This window comes from Numida meleagris, chromosome 4 (genome assembly GCF_002078875.1).
Source record: "Numida meleagris isolate 19003 breed g44 Domestic line chromosome 4, NumMel1.0, whole genome shotgun sequence".
Taxonomy (NCBI): domain Eukaryota; kingdom Metazoa; phylum Chordata; class Aves; order Galliformes; family Numididae; genus Numida; species Numida meleagris.
In genome coordinates this window covers 7,335,230-7,342,338 of record NC_034412.1, presented here as the reverse complement: position 1 = coordinate 7,342,338, position 7,109 = coordinate 7,335,230, and the positions used below count along the sequence as shown (strand labels likewise).

Genomic DNA, 7,109 nt, shown 5'->3' with positions numbered 1-7,109 from the left:
CACCGTGAGAGCAACTGTGACCATCAGTCACTAAAAGCCACACGCTCCAGTGGGCTGGGGATAAAACGAAGTCCTGGTGACGCCTGGTTAAACCACTGACCCTCCTGCCAGCGCTGGAAAGGGTGGGGGGTGCAAGCCCCTCCTGGCAGCCCTAACTTTGGAGAGATTGAGTTGGAGCTGTGCGGGGAAATTGGGGTCACCAGGCAGAGAGGGCAGTGCCGAGTTGAGGGACTCAGCTCAGCTGTTCTGGGGTGTCCTATGGAGCTGACCTCCAGGGGACACTCGGCGGAGTCCCCCCACCCCCTGCCCCCAGGCTGTGCCCCAGGCACCCAATGTAAACAAGGACAGTGGAAACAGGGCAGCCTCATGGGCACAGATTTTCTACTAAAACCTCTAATTTTTTTGATGGGAAGGACCAACTTGCGGGCTGGGGATGCTGAGCTGGGAGGTAACCCTGCTCTCGGTCTGTATCCCTCGCTGCTCAGCCCTGCTCAGCTGCGCACACACGCGAGAAAACAACATAGGCAGCACGCAGCTCACATGCACTAGGGAAGGGGAGGGCTTTAGCTTCAAATTAGGAAGCTCTCTCAGATGAGCGATAAAGTTCTCTTTGGTCAGACAGCAGTGTTTGATCGTATCTTTGTGTTTTTGTCCCCACCACAAAGGGACCTGTAGGCTGAATCAAGAAATGGGATTTCAGATCCTTTGATTTGACATATGGAAACTGTTGCATTTGTAATATTATAACAGTCTAAAGGGAAAAAATGAAACCTCTGTAGCTGAGACAAGAAGTGTGCTTAAGTACCACTACATTTCAATCCCCATTTGGATATAATTTAAGTCTCCTCTGGCTTACAGTAATATACTCTCCAACCTTGAGGCTATCCAAAAGGAGGGATTTAATGAGGCCGAGTTTATACACGTATATAATTTAGAGGTTTCGCTGTAGCTGTAAAATCACAATTGGTACATGTGTAGTGCAAAGGAGCTGAAATCCCATCCAGGGACCAAGTTGCTTATTTCTGAAGGAGCTGTCATTTCCAGCAGGGGGGACACAATGAGAAGGCCAGGAGCGATGGAGCTCTGATCTCCACCAAGGAGAGATAACCACCTGATTAAAATGGGCCTCTTGTTCCCTCGTCACTCGATCGTCGTGTGAACTTCCCTTATTTACAATTACAGGCAATGAGTGAGCTACCCAGACTGTAGTACACCTATATCTTTGGGTTTATCCCTCCCTTTGTTATCAGGACCAGCTCTTGGGCAGCTTTGTGGACCACTCACAACATGGGAGCATGGAAGTGCTCTGAAGAATGGAGGTGATCTGTACATTCAGAGCCACACATGTAAGCACCACACATACAGCCCCACTGGGATCCGAGCAAAGGGGCTGGGCCCAGGCAGAGCCTGTCCAAACCAGGCTGCTCACAGCCCTCAAACACATGTAAGCACCACCAGAAAGCAAAGGGTCATCACGCTGAAATGCCATATCATGCTCAGTACCTCCTCATTTCAGGTCAGCCCGAAACACAGATGAGGACCAACGGCCCCGGGCAGTGACGCACATCTCCGCTGAGATGTGCTTCACTTCCTTCTCCATCTTAATATTAAATGGCACAGTGTTTGCCAGATTATTATCCCACTATTGCTTGTGCATTTGTCTCTTATGTCTAGTGTCTGTCATTACACAAAGCATTTTGAAGAGCTAATTTCAAAAGACAGAAAGTCTACACTTACTATAAAAGTCATTAAATTAGCATGACAAGCATAAAGTTCCTAGGTTATAATTTGGTTATGGATCTGAAATCTTCCCTGCTCTCTCTCTCCATTTGAAGGATGAAGGCTGCAGCGAGGCACGGACACCAGTGAGGACAACGGTGTTGCAGTGTGCAATGGGGAACAGGGGAGAGGCGCAGGCTCCTTGGCATGGCAGTGGGTGAAAGACAGGTCTCTCATTTCCATCATGGCTCCCAGCAGCCAGAAAAAGGGCTGATCTGATGGTTTCTTGGCACAACAGGTGAGAGCACAACATAAATCCATCCTGACGAATTTCACATTCATTAACAGGTTGCTTGAAGAGCAGGCAGCACTCTTGCTTTTGAGATGCAACTAAATGCTGATATGGGAAGGCGTGTTATCAGAGCAGCCATTGGCTGCTTGTGCTAAAGCTGCAGTGAAACCCATTTATTTGAATTGCTTCTTTATTCTGGAAGAAAGCTGGGGAAGGGTGAGAGAGAGGTAGTTCTACCAGCTCCGTGTGCACCTGCACTGCCTGAGCACACCAACCTCAGAGGCTGCAGGAACATCCCCAAACGGTGCCAGGACCACAAGTGCACACGATGCAGCCATGCAAGAGCACCCAGCAATTCCTGGCTGCACGGGCATCTCCAGGGCATGTTGCGTTTCAACAACAAGAAAATGAGAGAACAGCCAGGGCTCTCCAACCCAGAGCTGGCAGGAGACACTGTTCTGGTAGTTATTTAGGCAGAAAATCTGTTGTCAACTTTTTTTTCCCACCAGGACCATCAAGGTGCATTCGTGCGGGCCAATTTGTTTGCTTTCAACCTGGCACACCGCGAGTCTTGGAAGCCCTACATTTACCTTTTCTTCTTTAAGCACTTTAATTATCATCACTGACCTGTTGGGCATACCTACAGTATCGATGTCCTTTTTACAACGTCACCTTCCCTTTCTCTGCGTGTTTCTGCCATTTAACACTTGCTACCTTTGCCATTAGAGTCCTAGAGTGACCCCCATGGGTATCTCTGAAAGAAAGCCCCTCTGCATTCCTGCACTGTCTCCTTACCCAAGTAATAGCAAAGGGACCATTCAGACACATGGACCACACTGAAGCATTAATTAGGCTGATGAAATCCATAGAAATGTATGGATTCAGCATAATCGAGTTTCTTCTGCTGACTATAGTTAAGGAATACGTGAGCAGCTGGGAGAATAGAAAGTACTGTTAGGGTGAAGTCATGCATGTAATTGAGTATATTTAACATAACCATTTTAATGATCGGTGATTAAAAGTGCATCTACTTAAATTGTATACCTCTGCAATTTGTCCATATCAACTTTAGAGCAGACACAAAGGAAAGGTCGTCATATAAATTTATAAACAAGATCCCTCCCTGCTGCACTCGGCTGCACGGGGCCGGTGGCTGCGTGGCAGCGGCGAAGGGCCTGATGCGATGCGATGCGATGCGCGTTGTGAGTGAGTCCCTGCCTCGGCCCCGTCCTCTCCTAGGCACTCACAGCGCTGCATCAAGTGCATCATCAGCGAGTTTTCTTTTCATCCCTAGTTGTTTACAACAATTAGATCCCTCGAGGAAAAAAAAATCCCCGGGTTTCTTTCCTTCACATATTAGAGGATTACCTTTCCCCTTGCTTGGCAATTTGATGGGTGTGTGTGCATATGGGTATATTTCAATAAAATCTCGCCAAGCGCTACCCAGCAAAGAAGAGATGGAGGCTGACGCTCACCCCGCACCGAGCAGAGGGGCCGGGGCCATGCGGGCAATTCGGGCAGAGCGGGCACAGCCGTCCCGCAGACCCCCACCATGGGAACGCGGGGAGCGGGTCCCCCCGGGCCCACGCGCTGGGAAGGCCGGGTGCCTCTCTCGCCTATTCAGCCTGCTCGGGCTGGTTGCGGCGAATAAATAGAGTCATTGTGGAGCCCATCCACAATCCGACCCGGCTCCCTCCCCCATCCCCTCTCGCCCTCCCCCTGGCCCTTTATGCCCAAGCGCACACGAATCCGCAACCGCTTTGCTCCGAGCGGAGCCCAAACTTTTCTCCCCATCACTGTGCGGCGCCGGTGGGAAAGGTTTCCCCGCGTCTATACGGGACGTGAGCCGGTGCGGGGCGGGGGCAGCCCGGGGCAGGACCCGTCCCGCCGCAGATAACGGTTCCCGGCAGCCAGATGCACTCAGCAGCCCCAAATCGGGGGGAGAGCTTCTCTTAAGCCGACGGTGGCGAACCGAAGCCGCGGCGGTGCCCCGCTCCGAGCAGCGCTGGGAGGGGAAGCGCGTTCGGGGCCGGCGTGCGGGAGAACTCGCCGCCCTGAAAGCGTATTTTTCTTCCAGCGATGGTGGCACTTAAATGATAATGTAGGCAATGAAAGCGGGGAGATTTATATCTTTTGGAAAGTAGGACGAGCCAGATGGTAATAGCGTCATTAACAAACAAACTTCGGATCCGCAAGTGAAGCTTGAAATTGGGAAAGAGATCTGGAGAACAAAAGGAGCTGCTGTTGAGGGGGGAAAAAAAGAGTCCCTCTTCTGCCGGAGCACATTCTGGAGGGGCTGCTCCTGCCCGGCGCGAGATAATAAACGACGGCTTTTTCCTCCCCTGTTGCGACTGAGAAAGGACAGAGAAAACTTTTGCAATAGGCAAATGTGGCATTTATTTATGTGTAACCCTTTGTAGTCTCAAGTGTCCCAAATGGGCCTTTAATTCAGAGCCCCGGTTTGATACGGGAGGGATTGGTCCTCCCGAGTTTATTTTATAGAAACAAAGCGCCGCTTGTGGAAGCGGAAGGGCCAAAAGTTCAGTAATCATTTTTTTTTAATTCGTAGTAACGAATAAATATGAAAGGTTAAACGCTATGTGCAGGGAGAGCAGAAACGTCTGCGGGATTCAGCGCGTCCCCTCTCCGCGATTCGTCCCTTCTCCCCCCCACCCCCGGCCGCTGTTTGCTGGGAGCGAGGGGGGGCAGGCAGGAGCGGACCCCCCCGGTTTCCCCTTCGGGAGCTCTCCCCGGGCTCAGCCCCCGGCACACGTTTAGGGGGGGACCGCAGCTCGGGGCGGTCGCCTCCCAAACCCGCAGCGATGCAGATGTGCGGAGGGCTTTAGAAGATCCCCGCGAGCATCGCCCTTCCCGAGTAAAGTTGGTGGTGATTAAATGATTAATGATTTAAAAGATGCCTGTTAACAGCCCCGAGTTGAGAGACGCGGACCCACGCTCTAAAGTGAAATCTAACGTGATTTTTTTCTATGTGCTGGAGATCTTTAAAAGCCCCGAGGACTTACCCTTAAGGCATTATTCAAAGAAAAAAAACTGAGACTGGCGGTTCGTCACAGGCAATTGTAAAGGGTTTCAAAGGACCGATCAAACGAGTTGGAGAGTAATCTACATTAAAGTCCGGATGGCAGTGTTACAACATGCACCTGCAGGGTATTTGCTATCCGTGCCCCTTACAGAGCTACAAATCACCATTAAAGAAAGCTGCTTAAGCTTCCTCCTCGCTTCTAGAAAGACTTACTCGGGCTCCTTCACTTTGATATTTATACATCTTGTTATTGATAAGTGCGGGGCTCTCGGCTCCCTTCCCCCTTCCCCGCCGTCCCGGTACCCCCGCCCCGGGCTCCGGCTTTCGGGGCGCACCCAAGGAAGCCACGAGTGTCCGCGTCCCTTCCTTCCCCTCACCCCACTCCCCCCCCCACACCCCGGGGGGAAGCAGCGCCCCGCGAGGAGCCGCGGAGGGCCGAAGTGGGGAGTGGGGACATTTTTTTTTTCTTTATTTATTTTCTTTATTTTGTTCCCACCCGCCGGCGCGGCTCTCCCGGGCGGCCGCTGTCACCGGGGAGACCGGGGCAGCCCCGGCCGCATCGGCACGCTGCCTGGCCCGGCGGATTTTCTCACAGTTGCGGGAGGTGCAGACATGGAAATGAGCTCATTACGGGGAGGAGTGGCAGCAGCAGAAGCCCTCCCCGCCCCCGGCCCGGCTCGGCCCGGCCCGACCCGGCCCAATGCAGCCCGGGGGCTCGGGGGCGGCTCCGTCCCGTTGCTGTTATTCGGGGAAGTTTCACCCACGGCTGCGCTCAGCCCCGCAGCGGGTGCCCTTAACCCTTGGCACGCCGCTGCCACCCGGGAGAGCCCCGCCGACCCCCCCGGCCCCGCTGCCCCCACCCGCTCCCACGGCAGCAGCCGGCGGGTGCGCTGCTCCCCCCGCCAGGTGATGACAAAGTTGCCAACTAAACCAACAAGCCGGGAAAGGTAAAACTAAACAAACATCTAAATTAAAACAAATCAAGATTTTCCTTCCAAAGGTCAACAGGCATTGAGAAGTCCCTTCTCTCGGCTGCAGGCAGGGATTGTGAGCCCAATTCACCGCATTTGTTGCGGGGAATTTCAGCGATCTGTGCTTCACCACTTGCCTCGAATGGGTTCCCGCTACCAACCTAACCCGAACTACCCCGGGGCAGGTGGGGGGCTGCGGACCCGGGTCCCTGGGGCTGGGAACGGGAGCTCCGGGCACGGGCAGTGGTGGGAGCGCACCGGAGGCGCTGCAGTAGGGGACTGAGTCACAATTTTCCCGGCCTCTTCGTGTCAAAACCGAAAAAAAAAAAAAAAAAAAAAAAAAAAGAAAGAAAGAAAAAATCAGCCGTATTTGTATCTCTGCCCCATCTCCTGACACCCCTACTTGCACAGAGGGCCGACACACATCGCCCTAATCTCCCGCTGACGGTGCCCCGCGCGCATCAAAGCGCGCATTGTTCGGCGCCCGGGGGGGGCAACGGGATGGGGTAGGGGCTCGGCACCGCTGCCAGCTCCCCTCGGCCGAAGTTTTCCAGATCGACTCTTCTCAGCAGAACTGCCCTCTGAGAAGCGGGCGGGGCGGTAGGGAGAGGGCTCCGCCGCGCAGGGCTCGTCCCAGCCTCAAGCGCGAGGGAAAATTCCGCGCAGTGCCCAAAGGGCGCAGCCTGGCGAGTTCGGAGGGGATAGGGGCTACGCGCAGAGCCGCGCAAGGAACCGAGAGACTTCTCCTCGGAGCCGTCCCGGGGGGTCTCCGATCCCCCCGGAGCAGGGGCACCGCGAGTGCAGCCGGGAAGGGTTTGGGCCGGTGGGCGGGAGGATGCCAAGCAGAGGAGCCCCGCAGAGCACAGGGGACAGACCCCAGGGGGGTTCCGGAGGGGGCTGTCCCATCGCACACCCCCGGGCCGAAGAGGCCCCGCCGTATTCCCCGCGCAACTCGCAGCCTCCTCCAAACTGTTGCTAACTCGGCCCCGGGCACGTCCGCGGGGCTGGCAGGAGGGTGACGAGACACCAACCCCCCCCGGGCCCCTCTCCCCCGAGCCGAAAAATGCCCGCAGCTGCCCTGGGG

General features: G+C 54.6%; 2 long non-coding RNA genes across 4 annotated transcripts in view; one reads left to right on the top strand and one right to left on the bottom strand.

Moving 5' to 3' along the window:
• Positions 1-3,047, top strand: part of LOC110397389 — a 4,607-nt gene extending 1,560 nt beyond the window's left edge. Inside the window, exon 2 of the long non-coding RNA XR_002437741.1 lies at positions 1,836-3,047. This is a non-coding gene — a long non-coding RNA (uncharacterized LOC110397389). The remainder of the gene's footprint in view (positions 1-1,835) is intronic.
• LOC110397387 overlaps positions 1-7,109 on the bottom strand; it is a 233,785-nt gene that overhangs the window by 12,661 nt on the left and 214,015 nt on the right. The gene's annotated exons all lie outside the window — the stretch shown is intronic.